A 24,361-nucleotide genomic window follows, 5' to 3' on the forward strand; every position below is an offset into this window, starting at 1 on the left:
TTTGAAAGACTAGATTATTCAGTGACCCATGGGAAGATCTCAACATTTATTCCTACCTCAGATACACATTTTCTTGTTTAGGCTTTATTCATGATCAACCAAAGTTTTAATGCTTTTTAAAACAATTTTTAATGTTTATTTCTTTTTGAGAGACAGAAAGAAACAGAGTGCAAGTTGGGGAGGGGCAGAGAGGAGGAGACAGAATCTGAAGCAGGCTCCAGGCTCTGGGCTGCCAGCACGGAGCCCCATGTGGGGCTCGAACTCATGAGCTGTGAGATCATGACCTGAGCCGAAGAAGAATGCTCAACCGACTGAGCCACCCAGGAGCCCCCCCACCCTCCCAATCATTCAAAGTTTAAAAAAAAAACCCAACCTTTAGTAAGACAAAGTTTGCCCAAGAAATTGCACTACACTTGTCACCTACTCAAGGCACAAGCAACAATAGGTTACTGAAAACGAACAGGTTACTGAGAATGAACGCTAAACTCTGGATATTTGCAGGCTCCTCACTCAAGGCAACAGATAAAAAGATCCGGGCAAGAATGCACCTCCCAGTAGCAGTGGTGCCTTGGAGAGGGAAGGAAAAGTCCCCCAAACAAGAATTTACCACCACCACTTGCCCCTCCCCAAGAAGCTTTTTTTCTGAAAATCAAAACAGACAAAGTTCAACTTCAAAGGGAGATGTTGTAGCAAGTCCAGAAGGCGGGAAAGTTGGCATATCCATCTCTGTGTGCAAATGAATGACCTCATGAGGCATAGAAACGAGCAAACAATGCAAAACAAACTGTTCCAACTCTGGTACCAGTTACTGACCTTCCAGACCAATGGAACATGCTGTCTCTGGCAGCACAAGCAGAATGTGCATAAGAGGGCAGCTACTCTGCTTGAAAGCAAATACCTTCTACACACATTCACTGAAATCTAATAACAAAAGCAAACACTTCCACCTATGAATCAGCGCCCTCTTTAAGTGGTGTGACAATACACGTATATAAACAAGTCAAATGCATGGGGGTCTCCCCAAGCCTGCATGTGCACCGTCCCCTGCCCAACACTCACACACCCTAACCATGCTCAGTCACCTTTCCAACTCAGTCACCCTCCCCAACTACAAGAGGTTAGGCTTTAATATTCATTGTAACGCCACCACCAATACCTACAGCATGAAGGCTTTAAGGCAACTAAAACCTGAGCTCCTAAGGATCATAATTCATGACATATGGTCTACTTACGAAATGTGCTGGGAATTTTCTATTGTGGGGGAAATGTTTAACACAATGAAAAACTACAACCAGAGGAAGAAGGGCCTTGAGCTCTGGTCCCAATTCTGTCCAACTACCTGAGTGAAACTCTGGGCAAGGAATGGTCTCTAAACCAGAGACATTTCCTTCTAGGTCTAGATTGTTATTAAATTATTAGGAAATATCAAATCTAGACCAAGGCACAGGATGCGAAATTACCATTGGGGAGGCACACACGAGACATATTTAGTGAGCTAACTTCAGTGCTGGCCCACAGTACACTTGCTCCCCAATCAAGCTTGACACAGCAGTGACACAGAAAGAACCTGAGAGGCAGTACAGAAGGAGGCTCCATGGAAAACCCTGAAAACTGTTTACAAACCATGCTGCTTGGCTCACATGTGATTCACGAGCATTCCTTCCAAATGTATCACTGTGGACATGAGTCAGTCAGCTCTTCCTGCTCCTTCTTTCTATCTGCCCCTCCCACAGCACAGGAAACGGCCCCACCTGCGAAGTGTCATAAGACCTGATACTTAAGATTTCAGGTCTATTCCACCTGTGAAAAAACATGGACAACCAACAGGGTTTAGTAAACCACACACACATTTCGCCAAACCATACTGATCCCTAATACGGTACATATTTCCTGTGGTGTTTTATGTTATAATAGTACTGATTGTGACCCGCGGTATAAAACAAGAGATCCATCAAAAATAGATATGTAAACAAGATGTGTATAGACATACATAGTGGAATATTAGTCAGCCTTTAAAAAGGATGAAATTCTGGGGCACCTGGATGGTTCAGTTGGTTAAGCATCCAACTCTTGATTTTGGCTCAGATCATGGTCTCACAGTTCCTGACACGGAGCCCCGCATCAGGCTCTGCACTGATAGCACGGGGCCTGCTTGGGATTCTTTCTCTCTTTCTCAAAATAAATCAGGAAGGAAGGAAGGAAATTCTGACACCTGTTACAACAGGAATGAACAATGATGATAGTATGTTGACTGAAATAAGGCAGACACACAAAGATGAATACCGTATCATTCCATTTATATGAGGTATCTACAAAAATCAAATTTAGAGAGACAGAAAGTAGAATGGGGGTTGCCAGGGCTGGGGATGAGAGAGAACAGGGAGTTAGTGTTTTGTTTAATGAGTACAGAATTTCCATTTGGGAAGATGAGAAAGTTCTGGAGAGGTATAGTCATGATGTCTGCACAACAATGTGAATGCACTGGGGCACCTGGGTGGCTCAGTCAGTTAAGTGTCTGGCTCCTAGTTTCGGCTCAAGTCATGATCTCATGGTTTGTGAGTTCAAGCTCTGCATCTGGCTCTGCACGGACGGTGTGGAGCCTGCTTGGGATTCTTTCTCCCTCTCTCTCTGCTCCTCCCCCACTCATTCTCTCTCTCTCTCTCTCTCTCTCCCCCCCAAAATAAATAAACATAAAAAGTTTTTTAATGTGAATGTACTAAATGGCATTGAACCATATGCTTAAAAATGGTTAAGATCGTTGTGTGTCAACTATACTCAAAATTAAAAAACCATTTAAAAAATGACAAATTTTATGTTATGTTAGCACAATAAAAAACAAAGCTGAGAGTCAACAGCTGAGAAACTCCCCTAAAAAATGAAAGCCTTCTATACGACATGGTATTAATGAAACTGGAACAACTAGGAAAAACATTTCCAGTAGTATTCTGTAGCATTCGTGTGAGATAGTAAAAAATACATGTATTAGTCTCTGCCCCGACTTCCTGACACAGAGTTCCAAAAATCTAGCACCAGGAGAATCTCTCATTCTAGGAGTTGGTCTTTGACCCCACTGAACGGGGCTCTGAAACCAGGGTAAATTCCTAAGTGGTAAGAGCAATGGAGGCATCTTATGTCCTACTGAGGCAACTCTGGGTGTACTCCTGATGGGGGCTGGTCACCAGAAAGACCAACCCATGATCAGAAACTTGGAATATTCAGCCCCAGCCCTCAGTTCTCAGAAAGTTAATAATTGATCATGCCTCCATGAGGAAGCCTCCATAAAAATTCCCAGCATTCGGGGCTCAAAGAGCTTCTGGGCTGGTGAATACACCCATACACCGGGGGGTGATGCACCTCGAATCTATGAGACAGAAGCTCCTGCACTCAGGCCCCTCCTAGACCTTGCCCTATGTATTTCTTCATCTGGGTTTTCATCTGGATCCTCCACCATATCCTTCAATAAACTGGTAACCAAGTGTTTCCCTGAGTTCTGTGAGCCATTCTAACACATAATCAAATCCGAGGGGGAGGAGGTCACGGGAACCTCTAATGTGTGGCCAAGCAGGGCAGAAGTTGGAGGTAACCTGGGAACCAAATACTTGCAGCTGGTGTCTGAAGCGGGGAGGTGGCCGTCACGTGGGACCACATCCAGGCAGAGAACGTCAGAACTGAGTTAAATTGCAGGACACACAGCTGAGGTCACTGAGAAATGCTTAGTGGGGAAAACCCCCCACACACCTGGTGTCACAAGTGGTGAGTGTGGCAGTCGTGTGTGAGAGTAAAGGAGAACCACAGGAGGAGAGACTGGGCAGTTTTGTTTTTCTTTACAGCTAGAATCCTAACGCTGCAATCAACATATACTACTGAGTCTTAGTTTGCTCCAACTATAAAACAGGAACAGGGATGTTTATTAATAAATTAAAGTTACAATGCCCCAAAAAAATGTTTGTTGATGAAAAAGTTGAGAACACTGCGAAAATTTAGTTAAGAATAGACATTATCAGATCACTAGGAAAAGGGGATGTTATTGGAAAATTTAGAAAAATCTTCCCAAAGTATTCTGGGGTTAATATGTGTCACTGCTATTAAAAAGTAGGAAAAAGAATAAACACCGATTTCAAGCAGGAGCTCAAAAAGTGTATAATCATCCAAGGCTCTCTTTGATCAAAAAATTATCTCTTTTTAAAAACTCTTTTTATCTCAAAGACATGCTGACTGATACCACAGTGTCTGCCCCTGCTTTTTTTTTTAAGTTGAGAGCTGAGGATTTCAGCTCTCAAAAAATGGTAGCAGGGGCCGTGTTCTCTTACCCTGATTTCACACCCAGTGTCCTCAAATGCCAAGTCCTTTAAACTCAGATCTATAAAGCTATATTTATGACAACACACATCCACAGAGGCAACTCTGGATAAGCAGGTCCAACGTCTTTTCCACAAATGTAAATGAACATATGCACTTACAATCCACAATTTTCTATTCACATATAACTCCAATGTTAAAGACATTTTTTCTCCAAATAACCATCTTTGGGTGACTAATGTTTTTATGGCTGCGGGCCAGGAGATACAAGGAGTTAAATTAAGTTTTATTAAAGGTACCAGCATTAACACCAGTAAGAATGGTGGCCCCTTTCCTCAGTTCTTCCCAAATGGTCTCAGTCCTACAGCTGGCACCTATTTCTGTGCTTACACAGGGCGTCACAGGGGTCTCCAACTTTAGGTCCAAGTACATGAAAGTACAAAGCCCTTTTCCAATCAGGCAAGCTCAATAAGCAAAATGGTGCCAACTTCACTTGCAACGAACGAGCAACTACTTTGTCTAACCTATTTGTTAAACCCAAGCATGGGCCTAGCCTCCCTAACAGATGTAAGCTCCCCAAGGGTAAATATCCTGCATACCGATCTGTGCCCGGGACACTGGGTCTTCCATTAGGAGTTTAATAAACCTAAGTTACTACATTTCCACAAACTCAATCCATTTTTATTTATCTTTCCTCACCTTGCCAAATCTCTCTAAGTGATATTCTCAAGGTTAGAAATATACAGAAGAGGGGTGCCTGGGTTACTCAGGCAGTTAAGCATTGGACTCTGGATTTCAGCTCAGGTCATAATGTCACAGGTTCGTAGACTCGAGCCCTACGTCAGTCTCCGCGCTTAGGATTCTCTCTCTCCCTTTTTTATCCCTATCTCAAAATAAATAAGTAAACATGTTTAAAAAAAGAAATATACAGAAGAAAAGCATACAATAAACAAGTTCCTTCCCTATCATGGATACACATTTCTTTCTAAGATGCTGAAATAATACTACCAGCTTATAAATATGACCGGTCTTTACTCGGGGAAGAAAAATCCATCTCAAACATGACAAGAGATGGGATCTTGGCAAACTGTTCACTTTTTGCTCCTTGCTATAAAGTCAATAATAGGATTCTTTATTTAGGATCTATAGTCAGTCCACTATCAGGAAGCAAGTAAGGGCCACTGATAAGGCTAGAAAACAAACCACACCTCAGTCACCAGAACAAAGCGTAGGGAGTTCCTGTTCAAAGACAAACATGACAATTTTGGAAGAGATTAAGATGAGGGAGAGGCAGAAGAGAAGTAGGCACATCATGCCTGACTAATCATTGATAACTAACACTGACACAATCAAATGTCAACTCACAGAAGGCAGTGATTTGATTCACCTGCAATTTACCAACCATCCGAAATCCCTCTTCCAATCACTCTCTCCACATAATAGACCATGTTTTTGTTCAAACGTGCGCTAAAAAGGACAGCCCTGTTCACAAATCTTAAGACTTCACCAAAATTATAACAAAGCAAAAAAAACAAAACAACAACAACAAACCCCACATTCACTTTATATTAATTTCTACAGACATCTCGGAAAAACTCTGGAACCAGACACCAGGAAAGGACACCCACTCATTAAGTTATGCATTAAGCTCAAGTCAGTAAATAAACTGATTTTCTAAGAGAAAAGATATTTCCTTAATGGTTTATGAAACAGTTACCAAAGTGACACACCGATTTTGAAAACTAATTTATTAGAACGTAAGCTTCTCAAAAGTAGGTTTTGCTATTTAAGCATCACTTCTCAACATCCACAGCAACTGACGTTAAGTCTCTAAACACAGGAAGGCACAGAGTTACTGAATAAATGGACTCCAATCTGTTGGAAACAGCAATGCTTAAAGAAACTGTATTTTAATATTCAGAAGCCAGTTATCTGCTTTCTCTATTACAGTGCAGATTCCTTCTGAAGCCTTCTACTGCAAAGTAACCAAAATCTTACCAGATTAAGAATAAACCAGATAAAACCCATGAAAGATTCACCTCCAAACCCCACTCATGACTTACAAGTTCCTACCTCCCTGCCCAGCTGGCAAACTACCCTAAAACTGCTTCCCTGAGCTTATCAGCCGAACAAATGGAAACTCTAAGCGAACACAGAACTTTCCGTCAGTAGCATCACCCAAGGAAAAACACACAGAGGCAACAGAATCTCAAAACCAGATTGACTACTCAATACCTGGGATGAGACACGGATAAAATCGTTTTGTCATTCCCCAGTTCTTCTTTCCAAAGAGATGGGGTACCTCAAAATAAATCATGTGTGCAACCAAATACATGGAATTTAAAAGTCAAGGCCACACTACAGAAGAAACAGCTAAAGTGTGAACAATGAGCGACAGTGTAAACAGCATCCCCTGCTCATTTACCCACAAATAAAAGCCCACGGAACACATGGCTATTTTCAATTTAAAAAAATGCAAACTGTTAAAGGCCAAAGCCATAGGATTATGCTTGGCCTTTAATTCACTGGCCTTTCATTCATTTTAATTTACCAAAAGGAAATGCTAATGTGATCCTCATACTTGGCCTCCCAAGACCCTGACTTCATACCAAAATGGAACTTAAAATAATGCATTCTGCAGAATTTTCTTCCCAAATATTTCCTTCCTTACTGAGAAGACAAACGATTTAGTTATACTTGAGGACTAAAACTTAAGGAACTCTCATGCTGTGTTGCTTGGGCAGTAGAGAAGGCTTAGGCATCGCCTCCAGTGGGAGAACACCTGGGGTTACAGCAAACCAAGAACAAAGCAGAGTCCTTGTTGCTGGAAACACCCGTTTCATGCACTTCATCTTCTACTGGGGGTACAGGGGGAGGGCAAAGACAGGCAAGAAGCAAAGGAGCTTATAAGGTATCCGCAGTGAGTCTGGTCAAGTGTTAGGAAAACGAATAAAGCAGGGTAAGAGGGTGCAGGTCAGGGGGCAGATTTTATAAGGGGTGATGGAGAGGCCTCTCAATATCTGGGATGAGCTTTCCAGAGAGAGGATCTGGAGATCCCCACACCCCCTGGGCAAGCGTGTGCTTGGCCTGTTTAGGAAAAACAGAAAAAAGGCCAATGTGGCTGGAGCGAGGGGAGGAGGAAAGTGGTTGGAAACTAGGTCAGGGAGGTGGCAGGAGCCAGACCAGCTTCTGATGCACTCCAACACTTGGAGAAATGGCTGATTCAGGAATCAGAGTTCTACACCACCAAACGCAGTGGAAATCAACTCCTTACAGCGACCCCCCCTGTCCCAGCATTATAAAGCCCCTGGGAGGTTCCAGGGACCATCTCACTTCAGCTGCACCTGCGGGTGTCCACGCCCATAATAGCTGTGGAACCAATGCCCAGTTCCTGTAAGAAGACACAAAGTAGGGCGCTCAGGATTAATGCTGGAGATTGTGCAGGTTGCTCGCCCAGGTGGGCAGTTTCAGATTTGGCATACTGACCACACACTGCTCGTGATAGCCACTGAAACTCCAGGTTATGATGCATTAGAATAAAATCCTGTCTTCAGTCGCAGAGTACATCATCATCATCCCACTTGCCACAGGTTACCAAAGAGATCGGCTTTTCTGGGGCACTGCCGATCTCAAATACTCTTTGCCGTCGTCCCCAGAAACGCATGCCTCGTTCTCAATTTACCCTGGACATCATTAGCGAATAGACAGTGGCCATCCCTCTAGGAGACAGGTAACAGTTCTTCTAAAAACAAAACCAGAATGGTGAGGCGGGCGTCATTAATAACATACCCACGTTTTTCAACCTTCGCCTGAGTGCTGGCTGTAGGCAGGCACGCTATTAACGTGCTCGTTGTTATTTCTGTAAAACTTGATGAGTGTACACTATTATCCCCATTTTACTGACAGAGCTGTAACCTGAAGACCCGGAAGGTGGGCCCAAGCACTCTGATCCCAGAGGATGCCAAATCACACTGCTTCTCTTTAAAGAACTGGACAGTGAAAAATTAAACATTTGACAAAAGTTACCCAGGGAGAGAGGGGAAGACATAGCTTTCCCCATTTGGCTAAAAAGACAACCTGTGTCTTAAGATCCAGAGTCAGGACTCTTTAGGGAGATATGTGTAACCCAGAGCTAAGCATACAGGAGAAAGAATCTGCTCATTAATGACAAGTGACATGACATGCAGAAAACCACAGTACAGACCGCAGGACTCCAAAAACAGGATGTAAGCTCACCTTTCTGGGCAGACAGCCACCCACCCACCGGCTGCCCTCCTTTTACGTTTCAGTATTCTTTCGTCCGGGGAAGATCGCAAGCTGGCTGTGTGTAGCTCTCCGTTTGTTTTACAAGGGGCCACGGAAGTTGTGGCCTGACACGCCACCCCACCCCAAGTCACAGGGTGAGGGGGGCTGGAGGAAGTAGAAGAGGCTCGGCCAGCCTGCCAACCTGCGTGCTGAGTTGCCAACACCAGCCGCCAGGAAGAAAGGGGAAACGTTCGTGAAGGAAGTGAAGCAACAGAAGCAAAGGGCAGGCAAACCCACAACCGTACATTGTCCACTCACCGGGAGGGCCCTCTGTGTTCCAACGTGGATGGGACAGTCCTCAGGGTATCACTGGGCCCGGGGACACAGCACAACGTACAAGACAGTCCTTTCCCCCAAAAGGATCTGCTGTAAGGGGTGGTGGTGGTGATGGTGGTGGGCGGGGGGAGGGATGTTTCTAGGCTAGTTCTTAGGGGGGAGGGTTTCAGCTCAGGAAATGTGCGACTAAAATGATATAAAACAGGATGTAAACGGAGGCCTTTTAAAAGGAACTTCTTGCTCCGCACTGGCAGTGCAGAGCCTGCTTGAGATTCTCTGTCTCCCTCTCTCTCTGCCTCTCCCCTGCTCACTATCTCTCTCTCTCAAAATAAATAAATATTAAAGAAAATAATAAAGGAACTCCTAGCACTCTGAGTCTGAAACAGGGGCCGAGCACTCCTCATGTGTTTTACAGTGTGAACGGCATGACTGAAGCCAGCCCAGCCCCATCTACACGCCTGAACCCCGTGGGCCCTTCAGTGTCTGACTTGCAACGGCAGAATTTAAGCAGCAGCACTCTGGAGGCCAAGATTAGGATGAGAGGGGCCCCAAACTCAGAGTTCCCAATCAGGCACGGAAACATGCAATCCGTGAGCAGGGGACCTCACAGAAATCCAAAGGAGGAAAAGCACCTGCCAGTAGGGACAACGTGCGGGAGAGCTCTGCCTTCTCACCCTGGGGCGCCCCAGTGCGCGGAACCATCACTCCGTTCCATCATAAACGAAGCAGTCTCAAACAGGACGACGTGCTGTGCGATGCCGGCACCCACATCAAAGGGTGCTTCTGGAACTTCAAGAAGGAACAGCAACTCTTTTGGGGAATGGAGCTCTTAGCAGAAGGGACAGAGAACCCGTGCCAAGGGGAACAAGAGACACACACAGGTACGTTATCAACAGTACCCACATGGCACTGAGTCCTGCTCCCCTGCCATTGCTGCACACCCCAACTGCCAGGCAGCCAAGACTTCCTAAGACCCTTCTAATCAGGCTGAGTAGTAAAAGGAGGCCAAGCGTCCTTGCCTCTCTCACCCCTTTCTGCCTCTCACTAGTCCCAGGCATTAGGTGGAGCTGAGGCACTGCAGGAGGCCCAGGGAAAGCACAGCCCCCCAAGGAGGTCCAGGCAAAGAGGTGCGATGATGGCGCCACTAGGTGTGACTGGATTACAGGGAACAGCTCGTGGACTGCTGCCAAAACAGTCACTGAAAAAAACATAAACCCAGAGAGAAAAGAATGCTGGAAACCGTAATGCAGGATGTTCTTTGGAATCCAAATAATAAGCAGACAAAGAGATGGGAGCCAAGCTCCTCCAATGAGGCAGGAAGCCGTGGGCTTACCAGAGAACCTCATGTCAGTCAACCCTTTAATGGGGACCTTTGCTCAAACACACAACAAACACTTACCTGAAGCCATGGACATGTACCTAGGAAGCTAAATTATTTGTCAATGATACCAGGTCACTTTGGAGTCCGGAGGAAGGCTCTACTAATAATTATACATGACACAAAAGACACAAACCAAGCTTATCCCAGACAAAACAGAAGGTACCTCATCCCTGTGTATGAACCCGGTGGGCTGCTCTCTCCTGCCATTAATCACTAACCCTGGACCCCTCACCCAGCAGTCAGTCCCTGCGCTTTCAGGAGCCCATGACCCACAAACGAACAAGGCAAGGACCTCCACTGGGCATCACTGCCAACTCCAGGTCACTGGTGACCTACTGACCTGATTTTCTCCTCTGCCGGCTGATGTTCCCAGCCCACTCACCACGTCCTCCTTACTTCCACTTTGCAGGCTGCACCACTGAAATCGTACCTTCTCTGCAGAACACATCCTGGTTTCTAAAAACTTTGCCTGTCCACAGATTCTAAACCTCTGTTCAGCTTGGCCGTTGCTCTGGGCTGAATGTTTACATCTCCCCAAAATTCCTATGTTGAAGCCCTAAAGTCCACTGTGATGGTATCTGGAGGTGGGGCCTCTGGGAGGCGTTTAGGTCACGAGAGTGAAGCCCTTGTGAGTGGGATTAGTGCCTTTATAAGAAGAGACGAGAAATGACCTCTCTCACCGCCATGTGACGGCCATCCGTCTTGCATATGTGCAAACCAGGAAGAGGGTCCTCACCAGGCACCATATGTCTCAGCACCTCGATCTTGGACTTCCCACCTCCAGAACTGTGAGAAATACATGTCCACTGTTTATGCCACCCAGTCTATGGTATTTGTTGTAGCCCGAGCTAACACAGCCATATCCATACCTTCAGGTCCAGTGTTCTCTCTTCCACTCTCCAGTTAGGGCCCAGAGTCCAGCCTTGGCCCTTCACCCCCAACTTCCTAAGCCATCTCTCTGTTCTACCAGCACTTATAAAACTGGCTCAGCACTTCAGGTACAGAAGGCCCAGGATGATGGTACAGGTGAAGTGGGCACTCACCCCAAACCTTGGGCAAACTCTAGTGGAGTCCGGTGGGACTGAATATTTTGTTCCACTGCGTGAGTGAAAACAATCACGTATAAGGTCATATCCAGACACCAGCTTGGGGGGAGCACACAAAGGAAGAACACTACCATTTGTGAATACCTACACGCAGGCATGGTGCCAGGGGCTTTACCTGCATTCCCTGCCTAATAGTCACATTGTAGAGATGAGAAAACTGGAGTTCACAGAGGTCAAGGAACTTACTACACTACACCAGGCCTACCTAAAATAAGCCTCATGTTCTTTCTAGTATGCAAGTGTTTGAATAAATGATAACCAACACTTTTTAAAATTTTTTATAATGTTTACTATTTTTGAGAGAGACAGAGTCCGAACAGGGGAGGGGCAGAGAGAGAAGGAGACAGAGAATCTGAAGCAGGCTCCAGGCTCTGAGTTGTCAGCACAGAGCCCTACATGGGGCTCAAACTCACGAGCTATGAGATCAAGACTTGAGCCAAAGTCGGATGCTTAACAGACTGAGCCACCCAGGTGCCCCAATGATAACCAACACTTTACAAAGCCTTGCAGGGAGGTAATGTGAACAGCATCTTTCCACAATCACGGAAAGAACTCACAAACTTGTTCCTAGAGAACTACATTCTCATATATTTACTTACAAAAATACATTCTTACATATTTATTCATTTAGAAAAAAATCATTAATTTATTCACTCCTAGGAAGTTGTTGCGCTCAAAGTCAAAATGGGAACTGGCAAGAGTCCACAATAGTTGTCATACATTCAAACGAACTCCTTGGCTTTTGTTGGGGTGACAAATAACTAGTTTAATATCTCTAAGATTTTATATTAGTATGAACAAGCACTAAGAACAAACACATCAATAAAAAAGACAGTTTCTTAGGATGACAGAATTGTGAGTTGGTTTTTTTCCCTCTAACATTCTTTTTCTGCAATAAAATCGTCACCCTCACCCCAGCAACTAGGAAATTTTGGTTTTGGTTTATATTCTTCTGTGGTGGCAACTGCCAGCACAGGCAGTAGGTGGGGTGAGGCAAGGCAAGGGAGAGCGAAGGAAGCCACACTGAATTGGGGATCAAGGGAAGAGAGTTCTAGTCCTTCACAGGCACTAAGGAGCTGTGAGACGCTAGTCTACTCAGCACCGGTGAGCTTCAGCTGCCCCGTGAGAGCTCCATGTTCTGTGAGGCCTCATCCCCCAGTCAATCCTGTGACTACTGGAAACACTTTAGCAGGGGCTGGTGACTAGAGCCACACACTTCCGAGAAGATGGTGGGTGTGTATTTAAAGAGGATTATCAAGGGAAACATCTATGAGTAAAAACTCATTTGTCTCCATTTAAAGAGTCGTGTTTATCTACATGAGGTTCGTAGAGGGAATATCTAACGTTTTACAATTATTCTGAAGAGGCTATAAATAGGCAGGATGTGAAGTTAGTCAGCTATGCACTAGGGCTCACCAAGAAGCACATGTATGCAACATGTTCCGGACTATTTGTAAGCTGTTTTGTTTCTGGCACAAATGGAGAAAGAAGGGAAAAAAAAGTCTTGGTAGATCCAATCATTACAGATTTCAGCTGTACAAATCAAACAGGAAGCTCATGAAGAATGCAATTTAGAAGCATTTAAATCAAACAAAACAAAAAAATCCCTATTCTGGGCATATATATGGACAGCTGCAAAGCCAACTGTGTTTTTGTTTTACTGCAAATTGTTTAAAGTCACCAACAGAGCAGAGTACAAGAGACATCCAAAGGGACATGTCCCCGTCATTAGCAGTGTCTCCACATTCCCCCTCCCTGCGTACTCAGTTAACACAGACCAACTAGTCTAATGAACACCCCTGTGGCACCCACACCAGGCTCTTCGGGAACAGTGTGGACAGAGAAAAAGGTGAATCTTTCATTCATTAGAAGCAAGAGGCTAATAATGCTCAGAAAACACAACATGGAAGAGGAGGAGCAGGAGAGGGCGAGCCTCTCAGCCCAGAAACTGCTGCTTCCCAGACCCCACCACCAGCCAGTGCCTCGGAGATGTTTTCAAGCAGTTAAAGGATGAGGGGCAATCTGTTGTGAGTAATGATCAAAGGAATTATGTCTTTAAGGCTGTGGGTTGGCACAGGGCACTTATCAAAAGAAAAAAGCCACCCGTTCAAACCTACCTAGGTATCTCTTAAGTCCTAAACAATCTATCACCTAAGAGCTCACCATGCTAAGAAGCCAAGCAGAACTACTTGCTAAATAAACATATTAATTACTTAAATACTTATTAGGGCAAGTGCATCACTTTCCATTGGCCATATCTGCAATAAATTAGAGCTTATAGATTTTTAATGTAAATTTTTAGAGTATGTGGAAGGCTCTAGAATGGTAATGTTTATGGCCCATAAGGAATAAGGCATCCCTTTAGTAAAGAATAATGGTTTAAAAAATAATCATAAACAGGAAGGAAGGAAGGAAGGAAGGAAGGAAGGAAGGAAGGAAGGAAGGAAGGAAAGAAGGAAGAAAAGAAAGAAGGGGTGAAGAAAGGCGGTGCCACAGGTAGCTAGTACACATTCTCTGGAGCAAGTATATAAGAGTTTCATGTGGTCTTGGATTAGTTACTCAAGGTCTCTAGATCCCAGTGTCCTCCTCAGTAAAATAGAGTCATGAGATGAGGATCAAAAGAGTGACACACATAAAGCATTTAGCATGTGCACAAGAAACACTGAGTATTAGTGACTGTCATTCTGGACTGAGCTCAGTTCCGTCTCCACCCATAATGAGCTGTGTGGTCTGAGGCAAGCTAGTTTTCATGGCTGAGTATCAGATTATTCACTAACAAAGGAGGAGTCTGGGTTAGATGATCTCTTGATCTCCATGGCTTCTCCAAGCTCAAACCCTTTCTGACAACGCGATGTGGTTAACAACTTCAAACTCTTTTAGGCTTCTGGTACCCACACCTTTCTTTTAGGATTTATCGTTCACAGCCATGACTTGATTGATACCAAGTGTGTGGTCATAAACACAACTGCACAGTGTGAGACTGTGCCTTATGGGAACCCCAGAACCTGCTTCGTGACGATCCCTCTCACAAGTGGTTTCCGGGAACACACAGTGGCAAAAAAGGAATACGTGGCAAAAGAATCCACGTGTTGCCCTTCCAGTGGCTTTCAAACGTTGAGGCTGTCCCCAAATCAGAATGCTGGTATAGTGTGTCTGCTGTGTCCTGGAGCGATGGAGCATATGTAAATTAAATTCATTTGCCATAACGACCCTCCTTTCAAAGGAGCTCTCAATTACTTCCTGTTGGCAACACTGCAAGAATCTCTCCCTTCTGAGCCTAACAATGAAGTCAAAAAGTTGCCACTAAATCTACTTCTCTTAAATCAGGGTGGAAGAGAAACTAAACTAATTCAGATTTATCATTCTCCTCCCGCTGTTTTAAACTCATCAATGACTTACCTTTTCTAAGGAAAGATGGGGCTTAAACGTCCTTACACGTCAGGAGATTTAAAGTGACTATTCAGAAGGACAATCTGCCATGGTGTGCACCATCACATGGAACTCGATCACAAACCCACGTTATAAGCTCCTAATTTAGGCGGCGGCCAGGCACCCAAGTTATGTAAGCAACAGGACAGGATTTAATGCTGCTGCTAACTAAGCAAAACTTACAATAAAATTAACCTGACGCAGTAGCATTCATAAAAGATTGTGCAAAAGGCAATTCGCTCTAATGATAAGAAGTATTCACGCACAATACCTGGATGAAGCCAGACCAATTTTGCTTCTCTATTAATCCTCTAGACGTCCCTAAGCTGCATCAACATGGCTGGCTTTCCCTGATCCCTGGCCAGTGTAAATTCCATATCCCTCTCACTAACCATGTTCATGAAGAGAGAACAATCAACAAACTCTCATGAAATACGTGATTTGGGTAAGAGTCCTCAACAGGGACTAACAGACATTAGGGGAAAGGACGAAGTGGAAATTCACAGTGGAAGGATCAAGTAGTCACCCCGTGAACGCAGTGACCCGCCACGGTATCACCGAAAGGGAGACACCCGTTTTCCTGAGATGGTGCAACGTGAAATACACAACCCCACCAACAAACTGATCCTACCCAAATAACTGGACATGACTCTAATCCAGCTCGAGGGCTAATTTCCGGTGTACAGACCTACAGAGATGAGTGGAACAGGTTTAATGTTCCAAGTCCAGAATGTGGGCCACTCTCCAAGACAACTGACCTGATTCTTCAACAAATCAATAGCTTAGGGAGAGAAGGGTGGGGCAGAAGAGCTCTCCAGAGTTAAAAAGCTTCAGGATGCTCACAATCAAATGCAAGTGTGGGCTCTGTTCTGAACCCAGTTTGAAGAAACCTACTGTAGAAGACATTTTTAAGTTAACAGGTGGACAGCTACCCTAGGGAGTTGGGGATTCTACAGGTCCCTGGGCTTCCACCACCCTTTGCCGTCTGATGCTTCTGGAACTGCATGTTCAGGCGCCCCGCGATGAAAGGGCACATCGGCAGAAAGTAGGGTACGGATGGCTGGGCCCCACCAGGTCCTGTACAGGAAGAGGAAACTCTCAGGTAGGAAGACTCACAAGATTCACAGTTGGTAGAACAAGAGGCAGTTCCTGGGGTTACCCAAAGAAGTTTACAGGTTCCTCTAGTTAACAATTTTTGCCAATAGGTTTCCAACAGCCCCCAGCTTCATCTGAAACCCATTCATGTAAAAAGCATAAAGTCACTGCTCTGAGCAGGAAAATCAGCATTCGAAGCAAGTTACCTGTGTACTGGGAGAAAACATAGGACCAACACCCAAGTGGCAAACTCCCTGTTGCAGTCTTGAGCGGTCCTCTACCTACCGCCTTGACTCCCTGGAGAGTTCTGTCAAGTTTCTTTTGGCTTCTCGCCTTTGTTTCAATATATCTGATGGAAAGGCACCTGGGTGGCTCAGTCCAATTCTTGGTTTCCGCTCAGGTCACGATCTCACAGGTTCGTGAGATCAAGCCCCAAGTTAGTCTCCACTCTCACAGCACAGAGCCTGCTTGGGAATCTCTCCCCCCCCCCCTCGCTCTCTGCCCCTCCCCCACTTGCTCACTCTCTCTCAAAATAAATAAACTCTATAAATAAATAAATAAATAAATAAATAAATAAATAAATAAATAGATAGATAGATAAATCTATTGGAGGTATAACTTACATAATGTAAAGGGCACACAGCTCCATCAATTTTTACTCCCTGAAATTTTAATTTTATTTGATTGGCCTTTCCGATATAACATCCCCTCTCCTCGAGACTAGTAGGGCCAGTCAGAAGCAAGCCTGGAATGGAAGAACAAACAGGTCAGGGCCTGTTTACAACTCCCAAGCCCCGCATGCTGGTGGCCTCCACAGCTGACGCGTGCTGTCCGGCCAGCCAAACAGTGAGCGCGAGCCAACGGTGATGGCAACTGAAGATGCGGCTTCTTTACTGCCACCTGTGAGTCTCTAACTCTGTCCCCAAACCCCACTTTCCCAAAGCTTCCAGCTCAAGGCACAGGGCTTTTCACCTGCGGCTCCGCGGAACCCCTCCCAATGGGTGCAGAACACTGGCCGTCCCCTTTTGCCAGTTCCAAACACCTGCCATTTCACCACTTAATCTTCTTTTAAAACACAGCAGACGCCCCTGTGGTTCTAACCCTATGGAGACTTTTAAAGATCAGAGGGAAATCTTTTCAGATCCAAATGTAGTATCATTGTTTCACTCTTTTTTTTTTAATTTTTTTTTCAACGTTTTTTTAATTTATTTTTGGGACAGAGAGAGACAGAGCATGAACGGGGGAGGGGCAGAGAGAGAGGGAGACACAGAATCGGAAACAGGCTCCAGGTTCTGAGCCATCAGCCCAGAGCCTGACGCGGGGCTCGAACTCACAGACCTCGAGATCGTGACCTGGCTGAAGTCGGACGCCCAACCGACTGCGCCACCCAGGCGCCCCTCATTGTTTCACTCTTTAAAACCATGTGTTCTAAAATAAAGAGCAGCTTTTATGTTTGCTATTTTGAACTTAGTAAACAGGGACCATAATTAAAAATCCCTAAAAAATGAAAGGTACTACACTTCCCCGCAGTTAGTTTAACGATGCTGTGATCCCATTTTAGAAAGTGAGGAAGCTACGGGGCCAGTAAAAAGTGTCTCCCCAGAAACGAAGGGCAGAATCCTGGTGTAAAGTTAGTCCTTATGCCAAAGAGGTGATCACTCATGATGGCTAAAATTATATAACCAGCTCCTACCAAGCTCCTTGACAATCTAGGGGGAAAAAAAAAAAAAAGATAAACAGAAAAACACATAGGAGGTGTTTAAAACATTTTGAAAATTTTCAGAATATTAGGGATACGCAAAGAATTCTTCAATAGGGAATATGAAATCCTCCAATACTAATTATATGTGAACAGGGAAAAATACTGTTTAAATACAGATTTTGTTACAAAGAGGGGAAAATGTATTAATGTATAATATAATTATATAAACATCTTGAAAAATGCATGATGCCTAATTAAATTACATCCATTAATAAGGCAGTAGCCTGGGGACAGTTTGTACAAAAATGGCATTTCTGGTAAAATAATATTTAAAATACTATTCAAATACACAAGCTCTAATGACATAATTATGTGTTTTTAATTTGGTGCCATCCTTACGTTATGCCTAGAAGAAAGCAACTTCACAAATGAATCACTTTTAGATGCTATAGTTTCCATATGGCAATGCCAAAATAAAAATGCAGAGCAGATATCCTCCTTAAAGCTATAGATTTACCTGGCAAGTGCATTACCCCCACTGGGATCCCAAACCCCTTCTGAGCCTAGAAAGTCAAAAGTGTTACAACAGAGTCCAGGGAAAACAGACGCGGTTCTGCAGACAGAAGCCCCGAGTTTGATCATCGTAACCTTGGGCAAGCTTTTTAATCTCTCTGTGCTTTAGTGTCTCATTTGTCAAACACGAATAATGCTACCTGCCTCACAGAATCACTTAGAAGATCACAGAAGACCATGAACACCACCACGCCCAGCGTAACAGTAAATGCTCAGTAAATGCCAGCTATTCCGATTTTCATCATCTTCTCAAGGCCCATCTCTGTGGAAATCATTCTCATCAGCAAAAAGCACCTCTTTCTGACAAAGGCAAAAAACATTCCTCAAAAGCAGATGCGTTGTGCAACAGCGGGTGAGCTGCAAACACATTCTGTTAAAATATACAAAGCAGGACACAACGGGCCGCATATTGTGTGATTTCTTATGTGTGGATGAAATTTCTACAAAAGCGAAATTTTAGAGACAGAAGAAAGATGAGCGGCTGCCGAAGACTGGGGATGGGAACAGGAATGGACTGCAGAATCCATTTTTAAAAAAAATTTTTTTTAATGCTTATTTATTTTTGAGAGAGAGAGAGAGAGAGAGAGACATACAGACAGAGCATGAGCAGGGGAGGGGCAGAGAGAGAGAAGGAGACACAGAATCTGAAGCAGGCTCCAGGCTCTGAGCTGCCAGCACAGAGCCCAGTGTGGGGCTTGAACTCATGGGCTGCGAGATCACGACCAGAGCCGAAGCTGGACGCCTAAATGACTGAGCCACCCAGCTGCCCTTGGACTGCAGAATCTAAAACGGGTCTGGGGTGATAGTTGTTCAACACATAAACTACACACTATAAAACTGCACACTGACAATGGGTGAATTGTGTGAATGTAAATTATATCTCAATAAAGCTACACTACCATAAAATAAAAGAGGTGTGTTTCCAAAAAGTTTGCACAGGCATTTCATACCACTCCGTGATAACAGCAAATTCAGGTATTTTACAGAACATAGCAAAAACAGTTCAGAATGCAAGCCTGGCAGGATCAGACTTGGATCCCAATCTTGACCCAGCTTCCTTCCAGGGCAAACTTTTCACTTCTCTAAGCCTCAGTTTCCACATCTGTGAAATGGGAATCTAAAAGGATTACTTTCAGAGGCTGCTGTGAGCATTGCATCATCCTCCCTTCCCCTCTGCCCCCACCCCCAGGGTTTTGCATATCAATAAATGGAGTCACCCTTTGTGCAGTTGCTGAGGCTAAAAGTGTGGATGTTATTGAAGATTCCTTTCCCTCTTGAATATTAACTCCAATCCATTAGTGAGTCTTGATGGTTCCATCTTTTTTTTTAAGTAGGCTTCACGCCCAGTGCAGGGACCAACTCCCTGAGTTGCAGAACCCACCAGCTATAGCATGCAAACTTGACCTCACCCACAAGACAGCTCTAAGAGGTAGTCAAGTGTGACTGCCTCCATTTTACAGATGAAAAGCAAATAAATGACCTGCTCAGAAACTGTACTAATTAGTGGGGAGCTTGCGCTTACGATTCTGAATTTTTTTTTTAATTTTTAAAAATTTATTTACTTTGAGAGAGATAAAGAGAGGGAACAGGGGAGGAGGGACAGAGAGGGAGGGGGGGAGGGAGAATCCCAAGCAGGCTCTGCACTGTCAGCGTGGAGTCCAATGTGGGGCTGGAACTCATGAACCCATGAGATCATGACCTGAGCCGAAATCAAGACTCCGGCCGCTTAACCAGAGCCATCCAGGCACCCCTAGGATTCTGAACATTTTAAAAATCTAGGTCTCTCTCTCTCCAACACACTACACTATTCTGTGTGTCCATGAAAAAAAAGGAAGAAAAATAAGAAATCTGACCACAGCATTAGCTATTTTAAATGAAATTAAGTTATAAGGGAAAAGAATATTATAAAGAACGTCTTTCTACATAGACATACCCACCATGACATTCTTAACTTCCTCCAGGACATGGGAATTTTAATTCATCCACATTAGACATTCATAAACAACTTCTGATTATTTACACTGCAGGAGTTTATAACACAACTCATTGTACAGTTTCATAGACTCATCAGCATACAGCAGGCCCAGGTGCCTGGATAAAATGTTAAGTTTTAACCTTAACTCTTATGGAGTGTGCTCTCCGTTTGTTATGTTAATAATGACTCAGAAAGGTTTATACCAGAGTCACAGCCCTCTCTCCTATACACTTCATTATGACAAACCTTGTGTCCAAAAATAGAATAGAACGTGTCATTTCTAATATCAGAGCCAGGTTATCTTTACCAGGAGCCAGGTGAGGACAGGTGAGGAGAAAAGGGAGAAGGAAGTCCCTCCCCCTTCCCTACGGGTCCCTCATCTTGGCACCACTGTGGGGGGAGGGGGGAGCACAAGGGGGGGTGTCCCGCATCTTGGGACCACGGCCACGGAATTACTAAAAATCAGAATTATAAGACTGCAGGCAATGGCACAACAGCCTCCAGTCACGTGTCGGGAACCATGACCCTCTGGGGCTTCATGACCTTGCATTTGCCCCTGCTGTGCCGGGAGGTAGTCTTACTAAGTTCATGTCACACATTGAGAATACCAGAGCTCCTATGGGTTCTGTAACTTGCTGTAGGTCACAAAGCTGGGGCCTGGATTCTAACTTGGACACGTCTGGCTTTAAAGCTCCAAACCTCTCCCCTACCCCACATTAAGAAATGCACCCCACTCCCCAATCCCACCCTCCAGCCCAGGGCCGGGAGTGAGCAGGGTGGTCCCCGCAGAAACTTCGGAGCAACACAAGCTGGCACTGACAACAGCAAAGATCATCGAGAACCCTCCAAATCACATGTACCTACAACCAGCCAGGAAGCAGACAGCTGGTCTCTAACCCGCATTTTCTCATTCTTGTTTTCTGAGGAGACATCACAACACGTCTTCAACTCAGAAAGTTGCCTAGGCTGGGCATCCCCCCTATTTAAGACCTCTGGTTCTAACGACGGAGTTTATGATTCAGTAGCACAAGCAGGAAAAGCACTGTGGGCAGCCCAGAGGCCCCTGCTGTTTCATGGACTCTATAGGAGGGTTTTCTTCACACTGCAGAAGCCCAAGACTTTGCTACATTACTGTCACCAAACCACGCCTCCCTCCTCTTCCCCACCTACACATCACCACAGAGCATAGGCGATGGCTACTGCTTTCCAAGTGCTCTGCGCCCACTGCTTCCCCCTAAATGAAATCTTTAGAACAGCTAAGGTGTTCACCTAGTTTTATTTTATTTTTAATATTTTTAAATTTATTTTGAGAGAGTACACATGCGCACACGGGTAGGGGAGGGGCAGAGAGAGCCTATCTCTCCAGGCTCCACACTGTCAGCACGGACAGGGCTTGAACCCATGAACCGTGAGATCATGACCCAAGCCGAGGCGAGATCAAGAGTCCAACTCTTAACCGACTGAGCCACCCAGGCGCCCCATGCGTTCACCTAGTTTTAAAGCAACATTCCTTTCTCTGAACCTCTCCCCTCCGTTTTCCCTCCTAGAGCTCACCAGAGTTTGGAAAACATTCTTAAGTCTTCCCACAAGTTCCCCACAAACCCCATCTTATCGTCTCATCTGGAACAGAACTGCTGGTCACCACAGTCATAGTCAGTGCCCCTCCCCCCCTCCCCGCATGACACTATCCCTCAGCTCCAGGGAATCCCTCAGGTCAGGACCCCATGTCCCCAAACTGGTTTCTTGAGGTTCACCTCCAACAAGAACATGGGGACAAGACCATCCTTTCCCCGTTTCTCCTGGATCAGGGCCACAAAGTGCCCCGACCCCTCAGCCACACTCCAGACAAAAATGAAAGGTCCTCCTCCTGGGTTCAGCCCCCACCCCTACCACCCTGCTCTTAAACTGCTCAGCCCTCAGCAAAGCACCCTCACTTCCCTCCCATGCCTCTCCCCAGCCTTCGCCTTGAGTTAGCAACACGATCCCTCAGCCTTGGCCGGGATTTAGTCTTTCTTTCGGAGACACCTTAATTCACCAAGAGCTACTTTCCCCTCACAGCCCTTAACATGACTGTCATTAAACCATGTCTGTGTAATGTTGTGCAATTCTTTAAACAGCGTCCTCACCTGTCGCGCCACGAGGACAGGGACCGCATCCGCTGTCAACCACAATACACCCAGTGCGAGGCCAGAGCTGGCACAGAAGAGGCTCTAAGTAAATGTCTGTTATGTGAAGGAGTGAATGAAAAGCAAAGCTTCCCCCACCAGCCTTAGAAACAGCCCCTCGCAGATTTGCCAAGGCTCAATGGCAACCTACACCAGCTTGCCAAATTATTTCTTTTACTAATGGGAAGTGAAATCAGAAAGCTTCAACTCCTTTTCAGCCGAGTGTCCTAAGTATTGAGCATAAGGAAAAGTTCAGATGGATAAGGCCCGGCACTTTCTGCACCAGAAAGGAAAAGGGGAGAAAAATGATTTGCTTTCACAAAGGAAAAGCAAAAATAGGCCAAGATAAGACAAGGAAATTATACAAGAAAATGAAGCCTCATCGGGTCATTTGAGAACCACGTGGCCTTGGGCTGTGGTTCACACAGACTTCTCATTGGCACCGAAGCTTTCTCAACACAGATGCCCAAAGTGAGATGCGAAATAGGCCAGTGTCCACAACTACTTTCTCTAGACTTCTAGAGGGGTGGCCACCCCCCAACATATCTGGGGACTTCCACAAATGCCTGAAATCTAGATCTTACTGAACCAAATTTCCTGATCCATTTTTAACAACATTCTGCACAGAGAATCCTGGAAGGAGGAAGGTGCAGACCGGACGTTAACAAGAACACTAAGCCACAACAGGACTCTACTGTAGACGTTCTTTTCAGAGAAAAGTCTTCTACCCTGAAACCACTCCCACAGAAAACCAGTATAAATCTTTTCCATAAATTCTTTTCCCTTGTGACATTTTAAACAATTAAGAAATCAAAGAAATGAATGAATAAGAGCACCCATCCTACCACAGTTCAGGAACAGGATTTCCCATTAGCACTTCCCTAAAACATAAACCAAGTCTACTTTTAAACATCCCCAAGAATGGTTTCTGCAGTCCACAGGGGCAAGAGGCTGGCCGTCACAAACAGCCATAGCAAGCCCTTAACACTGGACCACTCCCAAATTTTACGCCCCTCCCGCCCCACCCCCAGAAACGTTATTGAAAAAGAACAAAGCTACTCAACTCTGACCTCTAGTCCTGCTGGGTTTACGTTGCGTTTACAGTGCTTATGTAGTCTAAGGCCACAGGAGGGTTGAAAAATATATCTAGAATTCTGAAATGTCCTATTTGAGTTTCTTTTGACTTCTGTACGTGGAAAGGCCCCATTATTTCTGAAGGAACGCTGATCATTACAGCAGACAATGTACTTCTCCCGATAAACTTCACACCCTGACTTACAGGTCACGACTGAGCTGCAAAAGCTCCCTCTAAAGCATGTGTGCAGATAAAGGAGCCCCAAGTTAGGAACAGGAACAAAGAATGCACCTGATAGTTCATAGCCACAACTTCCTTCTCGTAAGTTCTTCTAACTTCGAAAAGGACTGCATCATCCTCACGATCAATCTACTTCTAAACAGTTGTCTCCAAGACCTCTTTTTACTTTGCATGGAGTAATGAAGATGTCCAGAAACTTTCCAAGTGGAAATTGTAGAAATCAAATGTCCGAAAACTTTACAAGTGGTAAACAGAAGTACGTAATAACAAAAGCACTCAGTGCCAAATCTGTGGTTGAACAATGTGTTGTTTTTTGGCTTTTTTTTACAGAACACATGCACTCAAAACCACTCACTACGCACAGGGAAATCCTTTTTTTTTACTTTCTCAAGGCAAAGTCTTTCTGAAGTAAACCTATATCTGGCTATAAAACCTCTATCATTCCTTGTTCTACAAAAAAGGTGTCCTTCCATCAACATTTCTTATGAAATCGGAGAATTTTACTTTTTAAATATTTTAAAAGCTGAAATATCTTTTTTTAAAATAGTCAATCCAAAACTAGTCCTGAAACCTGAGTAACACAGTCCCTAAAACTTTTCTGTCAGTTCATTCTTCCAAATTAAGTGGAAACTACCTTGTTTTTCCTATTTCTTCCCTCCCCCCTTCTGTACAGGTGGTTTCTTGTAAGGCTATAAGAAAATATATTTCAGACAACTTGTTGGTATTAATTCTGTGTGAAA

General features: G+C 44.7%; 1 protein-coding gene across 1 annotated transcript in view; it reads right to left on the reverse strand.

Annotated features, from left to right (window-relative positions):
• The window catches only part of FAM107B (family with sequence similarity 107 member B), a 235,584-nt gene that overhangs the window by 53,460 nt on the left and 157,763 nt on the right, over nucleotides 1–24,361 (reverse strand). The gene's annotated exons all lie outside the window — the stretch shown is intronic.

This window comes from Lynx canadensis, chromosome B4 (genome assembly GCF_007474595.2).
Source record: "Lynx canadensis isolate LIC74 chromosome B4, mLynCan4.pri.v2, whole genome shotgun sequence".
NCBI classification, from domain to species: Eukaryota; Metazoa; Chordata; class Mammalia; order Carnivora; family Felidae; genus Lynx; species Lynx canadensis.